Source organism: Canis aureus, chromosome 35 (genome assembly GCF_053574225.1).
Source record: "Canis aureus isolate CA01 chromosome 35, VMU_Caureus_v.1.0, whole genome shotgun sequence".
Lineage (NCBI taxonomy): Eukaryota > Metazoa > Chordata > Mammalia > Carnivora > Canidae > Canis > Canis aureus.
Window position 1 is genome coordinate 30,104,969 of NC_135645.1, and position 24,298 is coordinate 30,129,266.

Sequence of the window (24,298 nt, forward strand, 5' to 3'; positions counted from 1 at the left end):
CTCTATGGATTTGCCTATTGTGAACATTTCATATAAACAGAATCATACATTCTGTGCCCTTTTTTGTCTGGTTTTCTTCAGTTAACACAACGTTTTCAAGGTTCATCCCTTTGTATGTGTCAGTACTCCATCGTATGCTATTGCCAGATGGTATCCCATTGTACGGAAAGACCACATTTTGTTCTTTCATCAGTTGATAAACATTCAGGTTGTTTCATAATTCATGTACAAGTTGTGTGTGTGTGTGTATAAGTGTTCATAAATTTCGTATGTACATACCTAAGGAGGCAAAATACTGGGTTACATAGCAACTTTATGTATAAAGTTGGTCAGACTTTATGTATAAAGTGTGGCCAATTGTTTTTCAGAGCTGTGTTATTGTTTATATCCCCACTAGTAATGTATGAAAGTTCCCATTTCTCCACATTCTTGCCAACACCTGTTATTGTATTTTTTTATGATAGTCATCTTAATGGTGTGAACTGGTATCTCATCACAAGTTTGATTTACATTTCCCTAATGATTGATAATGTTGAGCATCCTTTTTACGCGTTACTGGCTATTTATATATCTTCTTTGGAGCAGAAAGATATATTAAAACCCTTAACATGTTAATCTTGATTTTAATCCATGAATTTGATGCAATTATTATACTCATTTTATGGATGAGGACGTAGAGGTCAGGCAAAGCCTAGGGACAAACAGCTGGATTGCATCTAAGGTGCTCTGATTCCAGGGTGCATACTGCTAATGACTGTCTATTGCTTCTCATTACATGTAGGTAAAAACACACATGTTGAATGTTGAAGTAACTTCTTTTTCACATGTGATAACCAATTCTTAATAATAAACCATAATCTGATATATTATTTTGAAATGTTTCTATTGATATGCCTTCTAAACTTTTTATCTAAATTATAATTATTTACTTCAGACTTACACTTACATTTTTTATATTCCCAGTTAAAGTATAAATTCTTAGAAAACACAGACTTCATTTAAGATTTCTTTTCCCCTCTGTTTTTGGTATGGTGCTGGACACATACAAAGTTTACTTACAGTAAAGACCTGACTATTAATTGATTATTTACAATGCTATTTAAGCTTGTAGATGTTTTTCAGATTTACCCCTTATTGAATTGTTTTTAGTAAAGAATGTAAACCAAAATCATCTGTGGAACTTTTTTTCTCAATGCCCGTAATTGGACTTAGTGTATCATTTTGGATCCAGTCAATTATTAAAACTTGATCTTCTTGCAAGAATTAGGGCTTGAGAAACCAACTCAAGAAAATACTGACACTTTTGCCATTGCTATTACAGGGGATTATGATGTCCTTTGTCTTTGGCCCCAGAGTCTTGTGTTTTCTGCCCGAATCCATAAAAATGTGACAAGCTAAGTTGTTACCTTACAAGTAAGATAAATCCCAGGCCCTTCACAGTTACTGATATACTTTTTTCCAGGAGAGGCTTATCAGCAACACCTCAATAAACGTTCTCATTTGATTTGAGTTTTGGTAAGACCCAGAATCATATATTGAGATTTCATGTAAAATATAAAGACTGGCTGACCCATAGTTAGTCCACTTTCTAAGTTAACATTTTCCCCAAAAAACATCTCCTATTCTGTTAACTGTAAACTGTACCATTCAGACTGTGACATCCACAATCACTATCCTTGGTATAAGCCTCTTTCACCTGCAATCCTCTCCCATAATATTTTTATTCAGCTCTAGCAACTCCTCCTTCATCCGTTAGCTTTCCCTTGGACACTATTACCTATGCTGTTTCTCTCAAGCTCTCTTCTAAGAGCTGAAATCCCACCACAAAAATCTTAAGTAATTTTGTTTTCCCCTCATCTGTTTTGGTTCCTTTGGTAGGGAGGAGTAAGGGAATTTTATAGCATTTGTTTTATACTACTTTACAGCCAGTTACTATTATGCTTTTGCCCTTTCTGTATTGTAAACTCCTTAAGAATAGTAATGCAAAAAAAAAAAAAAAATAGTAATGCAAGTTTTATTCATTTTGATGCCCTCTATCCCCCATAGCCTGGAATAATTACATGAATTTAATGATTAGTAAAACCCTTTATGAATGAATAAATTTTAAATATGTAATTAACATAATTATTGCACATTCACCAAGTGTGTAATATGATTTCAATATAGGCACTTTACTACTTTTTATAAGCCCAAAATACATTAGATGAGCATGGTTTGTACTTACAGAAGGAAATTGGTACATAACTAGATTATTGTCCCAGGGTTTTATTTGCCAAGTTAAGACAGTTAAAATAAAATATCAGTAAGTTTTTAATATTAGGCTAGGTGTGTATATGCAGTCTCTCAACTTGAAAGTTTCATGAATAATAAAATGGGTATTAGGAATATAAACACACCACAAATAATCAAACCAAATTATGTCCCATTAAAGACATTGCTTTAGGCTAAAACTTTAAATCAAAGACCCACAAACATTTGTGTTTTATGAATCACAACAGTTACATGAAATCAATGGTAATTCTATTCACCAGGAAACTCTGTCCAAGACATCAAAGACAAAGAATGTCTGGCTGGCTCAGTAGGTGGAGCATGCAACCCACCCTCCTGGAGTTGTGAGTTTGAGCCCCATGTTGGGTGTAGAGATTACTTAAAAAAATAAAATCTTAAAAAAAAAAAAAGACTTCAATTACAAAGTATGAAATATATAAAGGAGTTTGTAGGAAGGTGGGGTTTTTTTTGTGTGTGAATCCATGCATTCTATTATGTATCTCCACCTTTACATGAAATCTCAATTTTTTTGAATGTTGCTTAAGGTCTTAGATTAAGAACCCAAATTCATGGGTCCACCCCAAATGGGCTATATAGGGATTTAGGCAAATTCTGTAGATCAGTGGCTAAAAAATTTAGGGCTATGCTTGCTAATTTTATCATTAGATATGTATTACGCAACTCAAAACATTATTAAAGCTCATAAAAGGTTATTTTTGTTGTTGTATGGCAATATTTATTCTTGTACAATATATTATGCGATTTTTATGTAGTATGAAAGTTTTTTCTGCACACAGGAAAATTGGTAGCAAGGAAGGTGATTTAGAAATGCATTGGGTATTAAGACATTTTAGCTCATTTTTGCTTTTATTTCCTTTGCCTGTGGTGATATGTCTAGTAAGAAGTTGCTATGGCCAAGGTCAAAGAGGTTTCTCTTCCAGGATTTTGACCATTTCCTGACTCATATTAAGATCTTTATTCATTTTGAATTAATTTTTGTGTATAGTGTTAGAAAGTCCAGTTTCATTCTTTTTCTGTTCAGTTTTCCCAACACCTTTTGTTGAAGACACTGTCTTTTTTCCAATGGTTGTTTTTTCCTGATTTGCCAAAGACTAGTTGGCAGTACAGTTGTGGGTCCATTTCTGGGTTCTCTATTCTGTTCCATTGATTCATGTGTCTGTTTTTATGCCAGTACCATACTGTCTTGATGATCACAGATTTGTAATACAGCTTGAAATCCAGAATCATGATCCTTCAGTTCTGTTTTCCTTTTTTCAGAATTACTTTGGCCATTTGAGGTCTTTCGTGGTTCCATACAAGCTTTATCAAGTAAAAAGCTTCTGCACAGCAAATGAAACAATCAACAGAGCCAAAAGGTATCTAGCCTATGTAATGGGAGAAGATATTTGCAAATGATATATTTGATAAAGGATTAGTATCCAAAATCTACAAAGAACTTATAACACTCAACATCCAATAAATAAATAATCCAGTTAAGAAATGAGCAGAAGGCCTTTCGGCCAGAACCGCCATCTTCCAGTAATTCGCCAAAATGACCAACACAAAGGGAAAGAGGAGAGGTACCCGCTATATGTTCTCTAGGCCTTTTAGAAAACATGGAGTTGTTCCTTTGGCCACATACATGCGAATCTATAAGAAAGGTGATATTGTGGACATTCAAGGGAATGGGCACTGTTCAAAAAGGAATGCCCCACAAATGTTACCATGGCAAAACTGGAAGGGTCTACAATGTTACTCAGCATGCTGTTGGCATTGTTGTAAACAAACAAGTTAAGGGCAAGATTCTTGCCAAGAGAATTAATGTCCGCATTGAGCATATTAAACACTCAAAGAGCCAAGATAGCTTCCTGAAGCGTGTGAAGGAAAATGATCAGAAAAAGAAGGAAGCCAAAGAGAAAGGTACTTGGGTTCAACTGAAGTGCCAGCCTGCCCCACCCAGAGAAGCACACTTTGTGAGAACCAATGGAAAGGAGCCTGAACTGCTGGAACCCATTCCCTATGAATTCATGGCATGATAACTGTAAAGAAAATAAAAGACCTCAGGATTGTAAAAGTGTTTCTCTTAATTGAGTAGGAGTGTGGTTGGTGTCCTTTCACTTAAAAAAATATTTAAAGCAAAAAAAAAGAAAAAGAAATGAGCAGAAGACATGAATAGACCATTCTCCACAAAAGACATTCAGATGACTAACAGACACATGAAAAGATGGTCAACATCACCCATCATCAGGGGAATACAAATCAAAACTATGATGAGATATCACCTCACACCTGTCAGAATGGCTAAAATTAACAACAGAGAAAACAAGTGTTGACGAGGATGTAGAGAAAGGGGAACCCTCTTACACGTTGGTGAGACTGCAAACTGGTACAACCCCTGTGAAAAACAGTATGGAATTTCCTCAAAAAGTTAAAAATAGAGCTACCCTATGATCCAGCAATTGCACTACTAGGTATTGACCCAAAGAATACAAAAATACAGATTCAAAGGGGTACTTGCACCCTAATGTTTACGGCAGCATTATCAACAGTAGCCAAATTATGGAGAGAGCCCAAATGTCCATCAACTAATGAATGGATAAAGAAGATGTGAGAGATAGATAGATAGATAGATGATAGATAGATAGATAGATAGATAGATAGATAGATAGATAGAAAAAAAAGATAGATAGATAGATAGATAGATAGATAGATAGATATAGATATATAGATATTACTCAACCATAAAAAGAATGAAATTTTGCCATTTGCAATGACATGGATGGAGCTAGAGTGTATTATGCTGAGGGAAATAAGTCAGAGAAAGACAAATATCATATGATCTCATTTATATGTGGAATTTAAGAAAGAAAACAGAATGTAGGGAAAGGGGAAAAAGAAAAAAAAAAAAGAGAGAGAGAGGGAAACAACTGTAAGAGAGTTTTAACAAGAGAACAACCAGAGAGTTGATGGAGGGAGGTGGATGGGGAATGTGCTAGATGGTGATGGGTGTTAAAGAGGGCACTTGCTGTGATGAGCACTGGGTATTATTATATGTAAGTGATGTACCACCGAATTCTACTCCAGAAATTAATATTGCATTGTATGTTAACTACCAAAATTCAAATAAAAATCAATTAATTAATTTAAAAATAGACATCTTGGACTTAGGCAAATATCTATAATAGAAAAAGAATTTATTTTTTCAGTGAAAATCTGAATTTAAATCTTGGCTCTGGAGGCAATATGGAATCAATGAAAGAATCATGGTATGTATTTAAATAAAAATGACTTTGGGTTCTGTGGATGATACTTTGGAGGGAGAAATGATTGTTGGTAGGGTCATAGTTTGATGACTGTTAGATGTAAAAAAAACCACTATTGCATAAATTGTGGAGAAAAAAGATTCTTTTGATTTTTTTAAAAGATTTTATTTATTTATTCATGAGAGAGAGACACACACACACAGAGGCAGAGACACAGGCAGAGGGAGAAGCAGGCTCCATACAGGGAGCCCGACATGGGACTCCATTCCGGGTCTCCAGGATCATGCCCTGGGCTGAAGGCAGCACTAAACAGCTGAGCCACCAGGGCTGCCCCCCGCCCCTTTTTTTTAAGATGAGAGAAAAGATTTTAAAAATCTATGAGAAGAAGTTTTTAAACAAGTAAAAAAAAATGATTCTCTGGTTCTAGGTTTTCACAATTGGATAGGTAGAGTTACCATAATGCAAACCACAAGTTTGCAAATAGCAACATTTAATTAGAAAGAGGAACATTAATAAATCATTATCTTTGTGAAAGGAGAGCATGGGAGAGAAGGCAGGATGGGAATATTTCTCTATTATGTTTTATATAATATTGACTTTGAAATAATAAACCATTCTAAATATTCAAAAAGTAAAATGGAATTAGAAAGGAAAATTCAATGGAAGAAATTTCCTAAAAGTAGAAAGCCAACTGGAAAATGTGTTTTTCAAGTTGCTGACATACTGCATGGAGAAAATAACTACTTCTGATGCTTTTCAGAATTTAGATTGGGAATCTCATACTTAATAGAGTCTATTCTAAAAATTAAAGCAGCCTAAGACTCATTGTAGGTTGCAATATTGATATTTTTATTTGAAAATTTTGTGTGTGTGCTGAGAAAAAAGCATATAAATAATTTTGTTAATATTGTCAGGAACCAATAAGATACAAGAAATGTGATTTCAAAATCAAAATGATTGCATGGTATTATGAAATGGAGTCCAGCAGGAGCTCACAATCTTTTAAATTAAGTAGTTTCTAATTCTGCCTAATAACAAAGCCAAGATTATGTTTTGCAAAAGTTATTCCCCAAAGTGCAGCATAGGAAATATAGTCAATAATATTGTAATCATGTTGTATATAACAGATGGTGACTACACTTATCAGGTGAGCACTCAGTAATGCATAGAATTGCTGGATCAATATGCTGTACACTTGAAACTAAATTAACATTGTATATTAATTATAAAAAGAAAAAAAACCTCTTCCACACTAAAAAGAAGAAGGGCTTCCAAGAATAACTGATGATTCTGGGTCTGGGGATAGAAATATGCAAAATATATCAATACAGTTTAGAAACAGAAGGAAGAAAAGAGTCTTGGACATGTTGTTTCTGAGTTCCCCTAGGACATGAAATTATGAAAAGGTGTTAGAAGTTCTGATTTTGGACACTGCAGTTTGGAAACTGCAGTTTAACTTTTATTAATTTAATTTCTATAAAAAAATTAAGTAAAGAGCATAAAGAATTAAATACAAAGATTTTTATGATACTGGCAATTCTCAAAAGTGTATGATTCTATGACTTTAAGTAAAGTGATTATATTCAAGAAAACTCAGAGATAGAACATTGGTGCCTGATGAGAGGTCCTGTCATAATCATTTGGAATAAAAAGGACAATGTCAATTCCAAAGTCACTTTGGAATTAGTTGGAGTTAGTGACTTACAGGGGGTAGGTCAAGGAATTTATTTAGTAAAACTAGTAAGGCCTTTTTTTTTTTTCTTTTTAATGATTTATATCTAGTTTGATTTGCATGACTGTTTATTTTGACCTGTTTAATTGAAGTTAAAAATAAGCATGTCAAACTGTAAAAATAATTCTGTATTCTCTTATTTTATATTCCACATTTAAAAAGTGTATTCAAGTTTCTTCAACCACTACAGCCAATGATTTCACTCTACCTTTAGTTTTTCCATTCAGACTTCTTCCCCCAGTACTTGTGGTCCATTTTATGAAAAAGTACTTCCTGACATCTGCCTTGAATTTCCTCTTTCCCCCAGTCCCATTCCTGAACCCTCATCTTGTTATCTTCTTTAAGTGGAAAATAGTCTGCTTGACATTATTTCTATCATGTTCAGTTCTGTGTATTTCAGTGAAATCTTTCTTAATTATGTTCTTCCCAAGGGAGCACTTAATCTTTTTTAGCCTGTCTTTATAGATTTTTACCTGTTGGCCCCAGGATAAACCCTATTGCTTTTTAAGGCAACTTCAATAGTTTGAAAGTCTTGGATACTTTGTTAAAAGAATCCCCACTAAAACAATATCACAAAATAAAACTCAATTTTCATGCCTTGAAAGAATTTGCTTTCTCTGACAATAAGCAGAAATTCCAAAGAACAAAGTGACATCAAATATGTACAGTCACTTGTACATTTTGATTCCAATCTTTTCCCCTTGGTATCTTACCTTTAGTACCTCGAGGGTTCAAACAGAATGATGAAACAGTATTTTTGAGTGTCCATTGCCTTTAATATTTACTTTCTTTCCAACAGAGCAGAAAGATCTACACCTAGAAGACATTATCATTAAATTAATGTTTCCATTTAGGCTGTTTCTTGTATTTATTCACCTAAAGTCAAAATGCAAAACGGGCCAAGATAAAAAAAAAAAAAGTAAAAAAAGAAAGAAAAGAGGTATCATGATAAAAATGGGAAAACAATTATTACTTCTATTTAAAAGGCAATTAATGTAATAGCTCAAGATTCACAATGAACGGAAATATGAGAGGAACTATACATTTCATCAACCAATATGATTGTACCGACCAATAATATAAATTAATGACTCTCTCTACAGAAAAACAGTAAAGAAAAAAGGCTGATTTTACTTTGCATAGTGCTAAGTATTGTCTACGTTACAACAGTTCCAGTTAAATGGATGTTTTAGGTGAACATGTTGAAGTAATTTACAGAGTACATACTAGTTGGCAATATGTCAAAGATTATCAAAGATTGTGGTTTACTGTGTAAATGGCAGAACAGCTATACTCAAATATTAATAACCTTCAAAGTTTGGGCCTTCTAAATATTTTAATGAATACTTGGTCCCAGTAGCTATTTAATAGGTGTACAAATTGATAAATTTTTCAAAAGTATCTCTATATCAACAATATCTTTAAAAATTTGATAAAATTTTGGATGCTGAACATATGATAGAGCAAAACAATTCTAGAAATTATTTGGAAGGTTTTGTGTTTTGGTCTTTTCCCAGGAGAATTTACTTCAGCTCAGAACTCTGACCAACTTCAAAAGAGATTTTTGCAGTTATTTCAGATCTTTAAGTTTTTCCAGGGAAAGAGTAAAACTGGCTTTCAGACAACAGCAAAAACAAACCATTCAGTCAGTGCTTCTTGTGCAAAGCAATTGTATTCTATATTCTGAAGCAGTTTTGGAAAAAGTACAAATACATGAACTTCCTAGATATCCCCAGTATAGGAAATGAAACTGATAAAAGCACCACTGCATGAAGGCAGGTTTTTACCTGCTTCCTAAGTAGTGGTCCAAAAGTCTAATTAAGTATTTTGGAGAATATGATACAAAGTAAAGTTGCAGATGCTCGGTAGGTCAAAAAGAAAAAAAAACAACAGACAAAAAAACCACTGTCCCAACTTCGTGCGGTAGCTTACCTGGTGTAAAAAATGATCAATCAACTACTTACTTGTTTGCATTAAACAATATATTTGTTTAATTCATTCTAGGTAATTGTTTAGAAGGTAAAACAAATAGTTCTGAACCATTTGCATCTTTTCAGTTTAGAATATTATACTTTACTAATTAGAATTATACTTTACTAATATCTCATGCACGGGTTTGGGGTCACAAAAAAGCAAATCACTCCAACAGACCTTTGTTAAGGAGTTTACCTGGGCAGTGAGGCTTCATGGATGTAAAAGTATTCTTTTCTCTATTATAAATCTCGATGAATAAAGCAAAAACTGTTATATAAGATAAACCTTCGGGAAATGCCATTTGCTATATCAAGAAAAAAAACCAGGAAAATAAGTATACTCTCAAGTATTAAGAATGAAAAATAAATATAAGTGAACAGTGATCTACCCCAGGCCCATCGTGTTCAACTATACTTGTATTTATTTATTTATTCTTCACTTTTTATTTAAATTCCAGTTAGTTAACATACAGTGTACTATTAGTTTAAGGTATATGGTTTAATGATTCAACACTTAGCATATAATACCAAGTGCTCATCGGAAGTGCTCTCCATTATCCCCATCCTCTATTTAACCCACCCCCCTCCAGCAACCATCAGTTCATTCTCTATAGTTAAGTCTGTTTATGGTTTACTTCTCTCTCTCTCTCTTTTTCCCTATCCTTGTTTGTTTCTTAAACTGAACTGTGGTCTTTCTGAACAGTTGATTGCAATAATAATGTTGCCCTGAACACTATACTTTACAAAAGGTCCCCTCCCTCTTCATAACACTCTTATTTACTAGTAATTCGAACATTACTTCTTCCATGATTCAAGCTGCTACAGATTTATTGCCAATGATTTAATTCAAAGTTTGATACTTTTCAGATGTAAGTCTTTTAAAATATATATTCCTCTTAATATCAAGATAGGTACCTAGTATTGTTTATTAATATGTTTTCTATACTTGTTTTAATTATTTTTAGTTTAAGCTGAGCTAATGGATAGCTATATATTTAAAAACATGTTTTTATAACCAGCAATATAAATTATTTGTTTTTCCGACTTGTGTTACTTTAAAAAAAACTTGAAAAGTAACCTCTCAACCCTAAAACTCATTTTGGAAGACAATTTTAAAAAAGAAAAATGGTTCCACTGTTAAGATTCATACTTGCCAGGCCCTCTCCTCGGAATAAATTATTTCTCTTCTAGGGAAATAACTTGTCATTTGGAAATTACCTGGCTCTATTCCAGCTCAATCCATTAAAAACATGAAATGCCCAGTCAAAAAATGGAAAACTCCAGTTAAGGGTTTTTAATTGTCTTTCCAGGATTGAAGGCCAAAAGTCAGAGGGTCGGTTCTGGGCATTCCAAAGAGAAGTCAGCCCACACGCCAGGTGAGTCAGCATAGCATATCCTTGATTTTCCACAGTCAAAAATGAAAACTGACACAATAAAGAAAGCTTTTGGCTTCTTCTTGCTATTCTTTATGTTTCTTCTCCACATTATTCCACTAAATCCTTTTAAGCCCCAGTTCTCTTTGCATAGCTTTCAGACTGAACCAATCTGTTTTCCCAGGCATGCATTCTTCAAGCTTCTCTCAGTGTTGACAAACCTTTTTGTGTAATGTTCACTTTTCCTTTTTTTGTAATCTCTCATTTCTTTATCTCTCACACTTAGCCTCTTATTTTCAAGTACCATATTAATATTTTAAATAAATGGCTTTAGAAACACCCTAGGGTGAGATGTATAAACAGTATGTTCTTGTGATATGTGAAGGCGTAGCCTCAGAAAAGCTTGTTACTGGCTATTAAGGTTTCGAACAAATAATTTAATTTCTTTAACCTTCTTGATCCTCATGTGTAAAATAGAGGAGATAGTAATGCCTCCCTTAGAGAAGATATTAATACAGTTTTCTATTGCTACTATGCAATTATTAACTATTCTTGCCCTTATTTTTTTATATGCTCATTCTCTAGGTGAATCAAAGTTGGCACTGGCTATGGGAAATGTTCTAACTAAAAATAAACATAAAATTAATAGGTTATTTTTTGTCTCCACCAAAACAAATTGAGAATACTTTCTTTTGTTTAGTGACATAGTTTTGTTATCCTTCTTCAACTGTAAAATTTCCAGAAGGCAGCCTACCAGCTGAATCTTAAAGTCCCTTGACAGATACACACTATTGCAGGAAGATGGCCATAAGGTTACCACAATGCAATGACACAATCCTGTAAGCAGATACCATCACCTTTATTCCAATTCTTTATTCATCATGCACTTTCTGGCATTAAGGAATTTCACAAATGACTTTTCAGTTGTAAAAAGAATATAAACTGGTAATTACACATTTCCTTGTATAGGTACTCTTGATTCCTAGGGCTGAGTATCAATTATAAAACAGGTTTTTGGTAGATGGAATGCTAAGTAGGTTCTTTGAAACAATGAAAAATTTGTTTTTGATTCAATTTTATCATTAAGTGACTGGTAATAAATAATTCAAGACAAAAGCAAGTCTGCAAAACCTTTACTATATTTTTTATCGTGATATTTTGGATTTGCTATTCAGATTGGATAGAAATTTAATTAGTTCAAGTTGAATCTATAAATCTATAAATCTATAAAGGATAAATTCAACAGTACAACACACAGTACAGCTCTATTTTTCCCTGTAAGTGTGTTATCACACAAATGAGTAAGTTCTGATTCACTCTCTTGGCTGGGATTCAAACATAAATATATTTAATCAGGTAAAATTATTAAATGGCTTATGAATGCACTAAAAAGACTAGATTATATTCCTGGGGCTGGTGAATATAAACGAGGGATAATTTTAATATCCACTTAGAACAGCTCATTTTAATAGATGACCCAAGGATTTCATGACACTTTAACTCCCAGAGCCCCTTGAGATCTGTGGAGGACTAGTAACCCTGTCTTTGTCAACCTACTTTTGAATATCCCTTCTATTTCTTTTTCTTCTGGAAATTCAGCTGTTCACTGAGGACACACCTCCCCTACAGTTCTGTCAAGTGGAGACATTTTTCCTTCTCGCTCTCATGTGACTTCAGTTCTTATGGGGAGTGGTGTCCTCTGTGCTTCCATTTGCTGTTTTTCCAAACAAATTCTCCTTTCTCTCCCACATTATCTCAATATCTCTGAAGTGCATGCTATGAGACCAAGCTCCAGTCTGAACTCTTCTTGTTAATGTCATTAGCTTATTTCTATGTCAGTTCCCACCTTCATGCCACATTTGTGGAAGGCTTTTTGCATTTCTTTCCATCATTACTCTTGCCTTGATTTTTAGTGTCTTCTATAACCCTGTTAATTATTCACCAAAACTCTGACCCCTTCAGTCGCTTTTCTTCTACTCCACTTCTTCACTACTCAAGATATTCCCATTAAAAATAATTATATCCCAGCTCATGTCTCAATTTTAGTCATTCTATACTATGGCCAGCAACTTCCAGCTCATCCCCATTTTTACAGTATCCAATAATTCTTTGACCTCCATTAAGAGTAGAGACCCATTGATTTCATCACTTTTCCACTGCACAAGATCCTTCTTTGTCTTTCCCTTCTGACCCAGCTTATATTCTGTGATATACTACTAATGCATCTCTATTGAAAATACCCTTTACAAATGCACTCTTCTTTTCCTCTGCCCTATCCTAAATATATTTCTACTGAAAAATCCCCAATCTTACTCTAAGGCACATCTATACAGTTATAAATATTGCCTGATAAATATGGAAAACCATGATGCAGGAGAGAAAGTGAAGATTTTAAGAACAAGCTATTGGGTTAGGTGAAAGGTGATGGAAAACAGGATCATGCACAGGTGCAACAGTGGGCCTGAGATATCTTATAAACAATCCATACTTGAACCAGGCATCTTGAGCTTTAGTATCTTCAGGGGTGAGGCTTTGGTCAAGTAAATATAAATTATTAGAGAAATGAGCAAAGTAGTTGTGGGAAAGTGCACAGAAATGGTTATAATAATGAGTCATGAAATTTAAATTGATTACAAAGGGAAGCATGAACATGAGGTGAGAGATGAGAGGGAATATGCACATTGGAGACCCCGAAGAAATTGAAGAGTCTTTAGAGTGTAGGCAGTGTAGTTGGTGTGCTTAGAGGATCAGTGAAAGAATTCAATGCTTGAAATCAAGATTTTGGAGATGGTCCAGTTATTATTAATAAAATCTAGTATGTGGTCATAGGAAAGGATTTGTGAATGGACACATTCCTGTTGATTAAATAACTAGATTTATAAGAAAGTTTTCCTCAGTGCGAAATGATATAATAAGTTACATACTGTTTTGTAACAAGAATGAAAATTATTCATTCATTTCAAAATGTCCTTAAATTTAGTCGCCTTCTAATCCAGATTCTAGGATAGCCAGTCTGTGCTTATAATCTCAATTCCTTTCCTTAAACCATGAGAGTCTGATCAAACCTATAAAAACTTTCCCTAAAAAAATATGCTCATAATACAAAATAAACACATACACAAAATTTCAGGGGATTCAAATGCCTCCTGAAGTCAGTCATTGGATACTTTTAGGATAGAAGTGTTGGACTGTTAGGGTAGAGCTGTCCAGGTTCTCATTTTTCTAGTAGGTTTGAGATGCTGCTGCAACTGCCATTTTGAATTTTAAGCATCAGGTGTAAAATGACAAAGGCACTTACTGGAGGAAACTTTCAAATTAGATAAATTGCTACACTTAAGCTGTCTCTTACCTGATGAGCATTTTCTTTAGATACAGGTGCATACTGAAACAAATTTTCCTTCTCAGCTTCATCTCAGGGGATTCCAAATTAAACTGAAGTCTTGAGATGAAGATAGAAAATACCAAGACCATTAACAAATTCCAAGAGAGCTTATTTTGCCCAACTAAAGAGACTTGGAGACTATATTTTAAGCCCAAAGTATATACTTCTCTAACTTTGCAGTTAAGATTTCCATGGTTTCTCCTTTACTTCATATGGCTCATAAAACAGACATCATACCTAAAGATTCTCTGGGCTATGGCCTGACACACCTACTTTTAGTAGTAGTCTTTCGTGTGTGTGTGTGTGTGTGTGTGTGTGTGTGACTCATATGTTTTACCTTCCTCATTCATAGCAAATTACCTATCCTACCTAGTGACTATTAGATACTTCATGTGAATGTCATTCAACACATACAAAAGGAGAAAAATAATTTTGTATAATTTATTCTAACATAATAACATTCTCAAATTAGCCTTCTTGAGAACATAGTATCCTAGGCCTGTATGCCATAGGTAAGTGTGAGGATATTATTAATAACACTCATATTGATAATCTAAATATTTCCAAAGAAATTGCTTACCACCAGAAGTCTTTTTATTTAAAAAGTTGAATATTATTCAAATAGCTAGTGATCGCCTTTTATTAATTTTTTTTTTATTAATTTTTTTAAAAGGGCATATTAGTTAGGAGGTGAGCTGCAAATGATGTAGAAAGATCTGTTTTCTGAAATTGTGTGTGACAACATTAAAAATCAAGTTTAATAAATCAATGAGTGCATTTATTAGAGACCCATAATCTATTCAGTGCTATCTTCTGTGGCCACTATATATAAAGACTAGGGGAAAAATCCATGTTCTCAAAAAGTATATGATTTATTGGGGAATAAAAAATTAAATCTAAAATTTATGTATTTAAAATTTATTAATAAAGATTATATAAAATCGAATTTTAAGTTAATTACACAGATTATAAAAGACATAATATTTTATGGAGAAAAGTTCCTTTAGATTATAGAAGTTGTACCGGATTCATTAGTTAATTTATCACCTTAAAAGTTTTATGTTGCTCTCCTGCTATATGTTAAGCATTATGGTGAGCCTCATAATAGATGTTGGAAATCCAAAAGTGAATAAGGCAGAGCTTGTCAAGAACTGTGAAGGTTCTGAGATTTTACCCTATGTGCAAACTAATAAGTTACCCTGCCAGTTTTGTGGATAATGGCAGAGGGTATGAGTCTCCTGTTCTTGGAAGTCTTTATACTTAACAGCACAGCAAGAAGGATCTTCATATATGGGTTAGTTTTCCTCGTATTCCAAGTCTCATGGAGGTGACATGAAGGGAGACAAGTAGATGCTTCTTAGGTAGTGGCTTTGCATCATGGCTGAGGAACCTTGGGCTTAGGGACCTTGAATCTATTACTATGGCCAGTAAGCAAATTTGCCCTTTGCTCTAGGAGGAGACATTCATTATACTGATTAGTAAATGACTCTGTCTTCATTTGTAGAGAGAAACTATTATTCCAGAGTCACTTGCCAAATAGTCATTCTGGACAAGATAGTTCTGAACAAAAGCCATTGGTGTCTGTATTAGTTTTCTATTGCTTTTCAACAAATCACCACATACTTAGTGGAGTAAAACATATTTATTTTTTTTAATTTTTTTATTTTTTGTAAAACATATTTATAATCTCATAGTTCCCATAGGTAAAGAGTCTGCGCATGGTAACAAGATCCTCTGTGTAAAGTCTCAAAGTGTCAACTAGGTTAAGTTCTTTTCTGTATCTCAGGATTCTCTTTTAGGCCCATTTGGCTGTTGGCCGAGATCAGATTCTTATGGTATAAGAGTGAGAGAGAGAGAGAGAGAGAGAGAGAGAGCACATGCACATGCAGGCAAGAAGAGGGAGACAGGCAAAGAGGGAGAGAAAGAATCTTAAGCAGGCTCCATGTCCAGCACAGAGCCCAGTGCAGGGCTCGATCTCATGACCCCGAGATCATGACCTGAGCCAAAATCAAGAGTCAGATTTAACTGACTGAGCCACCCAGGCACCCCCACGGTGGCTAACTTTTATAAAGCATGCAGGAGTCTCTGAGTCTAGTGTGCTATGATAGAGTCTTACACATAATCATGGGAATGACTATTCCATCATCTTTACCGTATAACACAATCTAGGCGAGGCATGAGTATTCCATTGCTTTTGCTATCTTCTGCTACCTAGAAATGAGTCAATGTTTTCTCTCACACTCACAAGGAGGGAATTACACAGAAATGTAATTAATTAGAGGGTCATTTTAGGACACTTCTATTCACAAGACATTCACAAAAATGAGAGTCAGTGGGAATTATTTCCTGATATGTATCTTGGTAAAGGAAAGCTTAAATTATACTGGTCTTTCTGGTCTTCCAAAACATAGATTTTATATGTAGGTTATATATAAAATTATATATATTACATATATGAGTCATAAATTCATAAATATGAATGCACATATTCATAAATACAAATTTGGTAATTAAGGATTGTGATAAATGATACTAAAGAGATATATAGAGTTTGATAGCATAATAGAGGCACTTATTTGGAGACTTAAGATGTTCTTTGAGAATGAATAGTTTTAGGTAAGTCAGGAACTAGGAGAAAATTATAAGTAATTGGAATGGTATACGGAAAAGAGAAAGAGAATCACAAAATTTCTTGGGGGGCACTAAGTGAATGTCCAAGTGAAATGAAGCTTACATAACTATTAGAAAGATGAGTAAGCAGAAGAATGGAATAAGGATAAACATTGCAATAAGGATGGAAGTTTACTTGAAAATGATAGGCTAGAGAAGTTAGACTTTATTGTACAGGCAGTGAGAGAGTGAAGGAGGCTGGGATGGAGAGAGGAGGTGTGATTAAGACAATAAATATTTGAACATAGGCTGTGCTTTCTAGGATAGTAAGATGTCCAAACAGAAATATTCAGCAAACAAGTGATTAGAAATGGGTGACAGGGACTCTGAATGGAAGCAGACTGTAGATTTGAACCCTTGGTGTAGAGTGTGATTTCACATGCTATGAGATTGAGGGAGCTATTAAAAGAAGTGTACAAAGAGAAAAGAAAAGAAAAGAAAAGAAAAGAAAAGAAAAGAAAAGAAAAGAAAAGAAAGAAGAAAAGAAAAGAAAAAAAGAAAAGAAAAGAAAAGAAAAAAGAAAAGAGAAAAGAAAAAAAAGAAAAGAAAAGAAAAGAAAAGAAAAAAGAAAAGAAGGATAAAGGCCAAACTGTTGAGCACAGGAGAATGTTAAGTAAGCAAATCTGATGATGAAGGGGCCATAGGTATGAGCCTATACCAGGCTCATAGAGTGCCATATAAAATAAGGAAACAAACAAAAGAAAGGCTGTGGAACATATCTGGAGAATTTGAGGATTCTCTCTGGTTATTTTTCAAAGCATTTTGTGAGTTGAGTAGGGTAGACTTTTGACTGGAGACAACTCACAAAAAAGGAAAGGAGGCTGAGAACTGAAACAGTAGGAATGGGCCACTTTTTCTAGACATCAGTTGGGGAAGCAGAGACATTGTTACGTAAATAGGACTACTGAGGTCACTGTGACTTTGCCTGGGGCTGAACTGTGTAGAGATTTGGAAGTGCTTTGTAGAGATGCACTTGCAGGCAGACCTTGTTTTATTGTACTTTGCAGATACTGCATTTTTTTTTTTTTTTTTTTTTTTTTACAAATTGGAGTTTTGTGCCAACCCTGAACTGAGCAAGTCTATCGGCACCTTTTCTTCCAACAGCTTTTACTCACTTTCTGTCTCTGTGTCCCATTTTGGTAATTCCAACAAAATTTCAAACTTTTTCATGATTATTGTATTTGTCATGGTGATTTGTTATAGCGATCTGATTAGGATGATTTGAAGTAACTATTCTAGTTGTTTTGCGACACCACAAATTGTGCCCGTATGAAACGGCGAGCTCCACCAGTACATGAGTGTGTTCAGACTATTCCACAGACTGGCTGTTCCCTCACGTCTCTCCCTCTCCCTGGGCCTCCGTGTTCCCCAAGACATAATATTAAAATTTAAAAAAAATAATAATAAAAATAAATAAATAAAATCAGGCCAATTAGTAACTCTACAATGACCTCCAAGAGTTTGAGTGAAAGAAAAAGTTGCATATCTTTCACTTTAAATCAAAAGTGAGAAATGATTAAACTTAGTGAGGAAGATGTGTTGAAAGCTGAGATTGGCCAAAAGCTAAGCCTCTTGTGCCAAACAGTTACCCAAGTGTGAATACAAAGGAAAAGTTCATGAAGGAAATTAAAAGTGCTACTCCAGTGCACACATGAATGACGAGAAAGCCAACAGCCGTATTGCTGAGATGGACAACATTTTAGTCATCTGCATAGATCAAAGCAGCCACAACACTTTCTCAAACCAGAGCCTAATTCAGAGCAAGGTCCTGGCTCTTCAATCTGTGTGGCGGAGAGAGGTGAGGATGCTGCAGAAGAAGGGTTTGAAGCCAGCAGAGGCTGGTTCATGAGGTTTAAGGAAAGAAGCCGTCTCTGTAACATAAAAGTGCAAAAAGAAGCAGCAAGTGCTGTCTAGAAGCTGCAGCAAGTTGTCCAGAAGATGTAGCCCAGAGCATTAATGAAGGTGGTGACACCGAACAATAGATTTTTCAAGATAGACAAAACTGCTTCTATTGGAAGATGCCATCCAGGACTTTCACAGCTAGAGAAGGGAAGTCAACGCCTGACTTCAAAGCTTCCAAGGACAGATTGACTCTCTTGTTAGGGGCCGAGGCAGCTGGTGCCTTGCAGTTGAAGTTGATGCTCATTTGCCATTTCAAAACTCCTAGGACCTTTAAGAATTATGTTAAATCTACTTGGCCTGTGCTCTGCAAACGAAAAAATACAAGGTCTGGATCACAGCACATCTGTTTACAACATGGTTTCCTGAATACTTTAAATTCATTGTTGAGACCTACAACTCAGAAGAAGAGATTCCTTTCAAAATATGCCGGCTCATTGATAATGCACCTGGTCGCCCAAGAGCCCTGAGCGAGATGGACTGAAAGAGGAACGTTGTTTCCCTGCCTGCCAACACATCTACCCTGCAACCCGTGGATACAGGAGTAATTTTGACTTTCAAGTCTCCTTATTTAAGAAATACATTTTGCAAAGCTGTAGCTACCATGCAGATTCCACTTATGGATCTGGGAAGCTTCCAGAAAAGATTCACCATTCTAGATTCCATTGACAACATTTGTGATTATGAAAAGAGGTCAAAATAGCAACGTGTCACAGTGTTTGGAAGAGGTTAATTGCAGCCCTCATGGAGGACTCTGAGGGTTTCCAGACTTCAGTGGAGGAGGTGGCTGCAGACGGTGGGAATACAGAGACCTAGAACCAGAAGTGGAGCCTGCAGAGGGGGACGCAATCTCATGATAAAACTTTAATGGATGAGATTTTGTTTCTTATGAGTGAGCAAAGAAAGTCATTTCTTGAGATACAATCTATTCCTGGTGAAGACGCTGTAATGATTGCAGAAATGGCAGCGCGGGGTTAAGAACATTACGTGAGCTTAGTGGGTGAAGAAGCGCCAGGGTGGGAGAGGATGCACTACAAGTTTGAAAGAAGTTCTACTGTGGGTAAAACGCTATCAAAGTGAGCACATGCTACAGAGAAATCATTTGTAAGAGGAAGAATCCATCCATGTGTCAAATCTCATTGTTGTCTTAAGAAATTGCCACGGCCTCCTCCCACCCCGCCCCAGCTTTCAGCAACTGCCACCTTGGTCAGTGAGTGGCCATCAGCATCAAGGCAAGATCTTCCACCAGCAAAACGGTTACAGCTCACCAACAATGACTCAGATGATGTTAGCATTTTTTTTTATCAATAAAATATATATTTTTAAATATTTTATTTATTTACTCATGAGACACACACACACACACACACACACACACAGAGGCAGAGACACAGGCAGAGGGAGAAGCAGGCTCCATGCTGGGAGCCCGACGTGGGACTCGATCTTGGGACTCCAGGATCACACCCTGGGCTGCAGGCAGCGCCAAGCCACTGTGCCACCGGGGCTGCCCAATAAAATATTTTTAAATTAAGAAATGTACATTAAGTTTTAGACAATTGCACACTTAGACTACAGTACAGTGTAAATCTAGCTTTTTATGTTCTGGGAAACAAGAAAATCAACTCACTTTATTGTAATAGTTGCTTCATTGTGGTGGTCTGAAACCAAACCTGCAATATCTTCAAACTTTGCCTGTATTTATAATATTGAAGAATTTTAATATTGTACATAATATGCACATAGTATTGTACATCATCAGGTGGATGAAAGTAGAAAGCTTCATATTATCAGTCCTTAGATATTTAGTTTTCTGGGAACTGTCCTATCTGAAACTATCATGGACACTTAAGAAAATATCACTGACCCTGACCCTGGTTTCTACCCAGGTCCAACCACGACAACCAGTAATGGTCCCCCTTTGGTTTTCAACAAAAACTATATTCCATGTTAAAGGATGTTAATTAGTGCATATCCTTCTCCCCCAAAAGTATTTTAAAGTATATTTTCTTTTATGATCTTATAATACCACAGAATGTAAATCTGGCATGCCGAATAGCTTATTTTAATTTATGCACATTTTGGTTATTTGCCTTAACAGTTCCCCAAAATCCAATTTGCTAAATTATCTGTTTTGTGAGGATATAATAACTTTCAGAAATAAGCCAATAGTTTTAAATTTATTAAGGAATATCTAAATAGGAAAATGGGATTGCAATATATATGTTATAGGGATGCCTGGGTGGCTCAGTGGGTGAGTGTCTGCCTTCGACTCAGGGCGTGATCCCAGGGTCCTGAGATCGAGTCCCACATCGGGCTCCCCACAGGGAGTCTGCTTCTTCCTCTGCCTGTCTCTGCCCCTGTCTGCATCTCTTATGAATAAATAAATAGAATCTTTAAACACACACACACTATATATATGTCATAGGAAGTAAAAAGTTGTCTTTTATCAGTTGATTCTTAGAAGCCCACATAGTAAAGTGGAAAAATGGCCTATCAGAAGTTATCCACTCAAAATTTTATGTGAAGTTTTAGAAGTTTTTTTTTTTAACATTATTGGTATTACTTTGTTTTAAATTAATTTTTCAACACTGAGGTATTGAACACAAAGTATTATCCAAAGACCATAAAAAAATTACAGTCTAATATTAACAACCCACACATGCATGTAGGCGCCCATGTATGCACGCATATAATAGAATAGAAAACAGTGAATAAAGCGTGAATTGATTTTTGTAAAATATGAATGCTCATACATATATATTTGTGCTTATGTTGAAAATGGGTATAAGATTATGAAACTGGTTATATCTTCTGGAGATTAGATGAAGAGGTTTCTTATTTTTGTTTTATTTTTATTTTATTTTTTTTAAGATTTTATTTATTTATTTGTGAGAGACAGAGAGAGAGAGAGAGAGAGAGAGAGGCAGAGACACAGGCAGAGGGAGAAACAGGCTCTGTGCAGGGAGCCCAATGTGGGACTCGATCCCGGGACTCCCGGATCATGCCCTGGGCTGAAGGCAGCGCTAAACCGCTGGGCCACTGGGGCTGCCCCCTATTTTTGTTTTAGACATTATATTAAATAATAGGCATAATAATCCCAAATAAATATATTAGTATAAATAACTTCTTTTTTTTGTTGTTGAGAGAGAGAAAGAGAGTGAGCACCTGTGAGGTGGGGAGGGGCCAAGGGAGAGAAAGAAAGGGAACCTTAAGCAGGCTCCAAGCCCAGCCAGGAGTGCAAGGTGGGCCTTGATCTCCTAATCCTGAGATCATGACCTGAGCCGAAATCAAGAGACACTTAACTGAGACACCCAGGTGCCCCATGAAAATAACTTTTAAAATAAGATAATCATAAGTAAAACATAATGAGGGCCTGCATTATAGTAGTGTGTTATGTCACTTGGTGGGTAGTTGGGAAGTAGGAACAAATATTTTTCATGTTGGTTTTTAGGAAGTGGACTTAGCAGGACATAGTGACGATTCGGGCAAGGTGGGCAAAGAAGTTTTGCAGTTATGTCATGGCTCAGTTTCCTGGTTAGTATATTTTCCCCCTGGACTATTAAGCTTTGGATAAAGATTAATTATTAATTAAACACTGTATAATGCCCTCTTGTTTAACCCGAGAAGATATATAATGACCTAAATATTTCCACACTGCTACTGTAGAAGTAGATAATTTTTCTTTAATAGGAGAAACTGATATTAACTCAAAATATTAAAAAGTGATTTTGGTAAGTCTAATATTTTTAATCTGGAAGCTCCACAGAGATGGTAGGGTAAAAAAAAAAATTTCTGATTACCTAACAGTGTATTTTGTTTTTTCTTTTTTTAATCTGCCCTACAGTCCAGGATTAGGGGCAGAAGTTCCTTAGAATTAAGGCCAATAGCTCTTAGTATTAAATCCAGTGAGGGTAAGATGATGGCTACTATCTCATACACATACGCACTTAACCTCTTACAGTCTCTATTTTAATTTACTCAAGGATAAACAGAACTTAGCTATTCTAGGCATTAAAAAAAGTGATTTCTGTAAGCAGCATGCACATTTCTACCAAGTTACCCTGACTATTCACTTTATCAGTGCCAGAAACATTTAAATTTCTAACTAAATCTAATCTTTGATAACGTTTGCTCTAGTTTTTGCTAAATCCTATGGATAAACTCCTACTAATCTGAGAAACAAAGATCTTTATTTTTAAAGCATATTTACTATTTATTCAATTGTAGTTCATAGAGATATCTTAAGAAAGTATAGTAGAGTTTTTAAAAAATGTATAGTTTTTAAAAAATACTTCTAAGTCAGTAACTGCAAAAATTTGCATATAGCTCAGTACAAAGTTAAAACCATTGTTTTGGTCTCTGAAAACATATGAAGAACTAAGCTAAAGTTCATAAAAATTAAATCTGCATAAACATAGATCATATTTACGCTCTTGCTTTAGATATGCTTTCCTTAATGAATAAGCACTGAATAAATGAAGTGTTTCCTTTTTCTGGAAGACGAAAATCAATTTTATCATTATGTTATTTGCCAGTTATCTTACGGATTTTATTTCATGGTGTTTCCAGACAACTTTGAATTGAATTATTCAGTCTTTCCGTTGTAGCAGAATCAACTAATTTCCGTACTATGACTGTTTGGAGCATATTTACCCTTTGTATCTGCAGTAGGTATTGCATGGTGCCTACTGTTCAGGCTCTGGATCCAGAAACCACATGTGACCTTTCTCTGTAGCTATATGAACTTGGGCAAGTCACATCTCTGTGCCTCATGTTTACAAGATAGTTAATAACAATAAGAACCTGATGGAAGTTTTGGTGTAAGGATTAAATGACAAAGAGATAAAAACATTCCCTACAATACTCGGATTTTTATGACATCCCTGATTATTGTTTTTGAAATGGTTAAAGTGCATAAAATGATCAAATGGCTATTCAAATTACAGCAACTCATCATCAGTTGTCACATATTTATATTTCTAACAACCATTCAAGTCCATTTACCCAAGTTCCAGCTCCGTCACTAGTTGCCAATGAACATTATCTTCTTGGATGGATTCCATCACCGTAAGCTTAACAGATACCAAAACAAACATATACTTCCCATTCGAAATCAGCGCTTCTTATCAGATCTCCTCTCCCTATTGAGTTCCCAGTCACTTAAGGATTAAATCTTGGAGTCGTCTTTGACTTATTCATTTCTTTTCCTTTAATTTTTGGGAAATAGAGATCAGGCACTAAGTCTATTTACTTTTATTTAAACATTTTTCCATTTCTGGAGCTCTCTCTCCCTTTCCTTGTCCTCGTCAAAGAAATGACACTCAATCCTGCTTTATAAGGGTAGTTCCCTAACTTGTTTTTTTACTTCAGTCAGGTCCATTCATTACTTCGGAGAATCCATGCGTGGATGCCAGTTGGTAGGCTGCTGCCCTGCACGTCCCCAGCGGTGCGCGGCCCAGGGCGAGGGCCCTGCCGAGGGCAGCGGCGGGCGCCGGGTGGTGCCGCCGGGCTGCAGCCGCAGGAGCCGCACGTGCCGTCCTCGCTTCTCCGTCCAGGTTTAGGGACACGTGGGGGCGGCCAAGAGCCCCCGCCGCCGTCGCCCGAGGTCACGCAACTTTCAAAGCCGGCCCTGGAGCTGCCCCTCCCCCCCCCCGCCCCGTCTGTCACCCACGAGGCCTCCTGCTCTTTCTTTAGACCCTGACTGAGGCGCCCTCCCCAGGCCCCTCCCGCCGGCGGCC

General features: G+C 35.7%; 1 long non-coding RNA gene and 1 pseudogene across 1 annotated transcript; both read left to right on the top strand.

Annotated features, from left to right (window-relative positions):
• Positions 1–3,785: 3,785 nt before the first annotated feature.
• Positions 3,786–4,355, top strand: LOC144305488 (large ribosomal subunit protein eL21 pseudogene; annotated as a pseudogene).
• Positions 4,356–7,202: 2,847 nt separating this feature from the next.
• Positions 7,203–24,066, top strand: LOC144305169 (uncharacterized). Its single transcript, XR_013372206.1, has 3 exons — positions 7,203–7,241; positions 10,547–10,612; positions 23,931–24,066. It is a non-coding gene; the product is annotated as an uncharacterized LOC144305169 (long non-coding RNA).
• Positions 24,067–24,298: the final 232 nt, after the last annotated feature.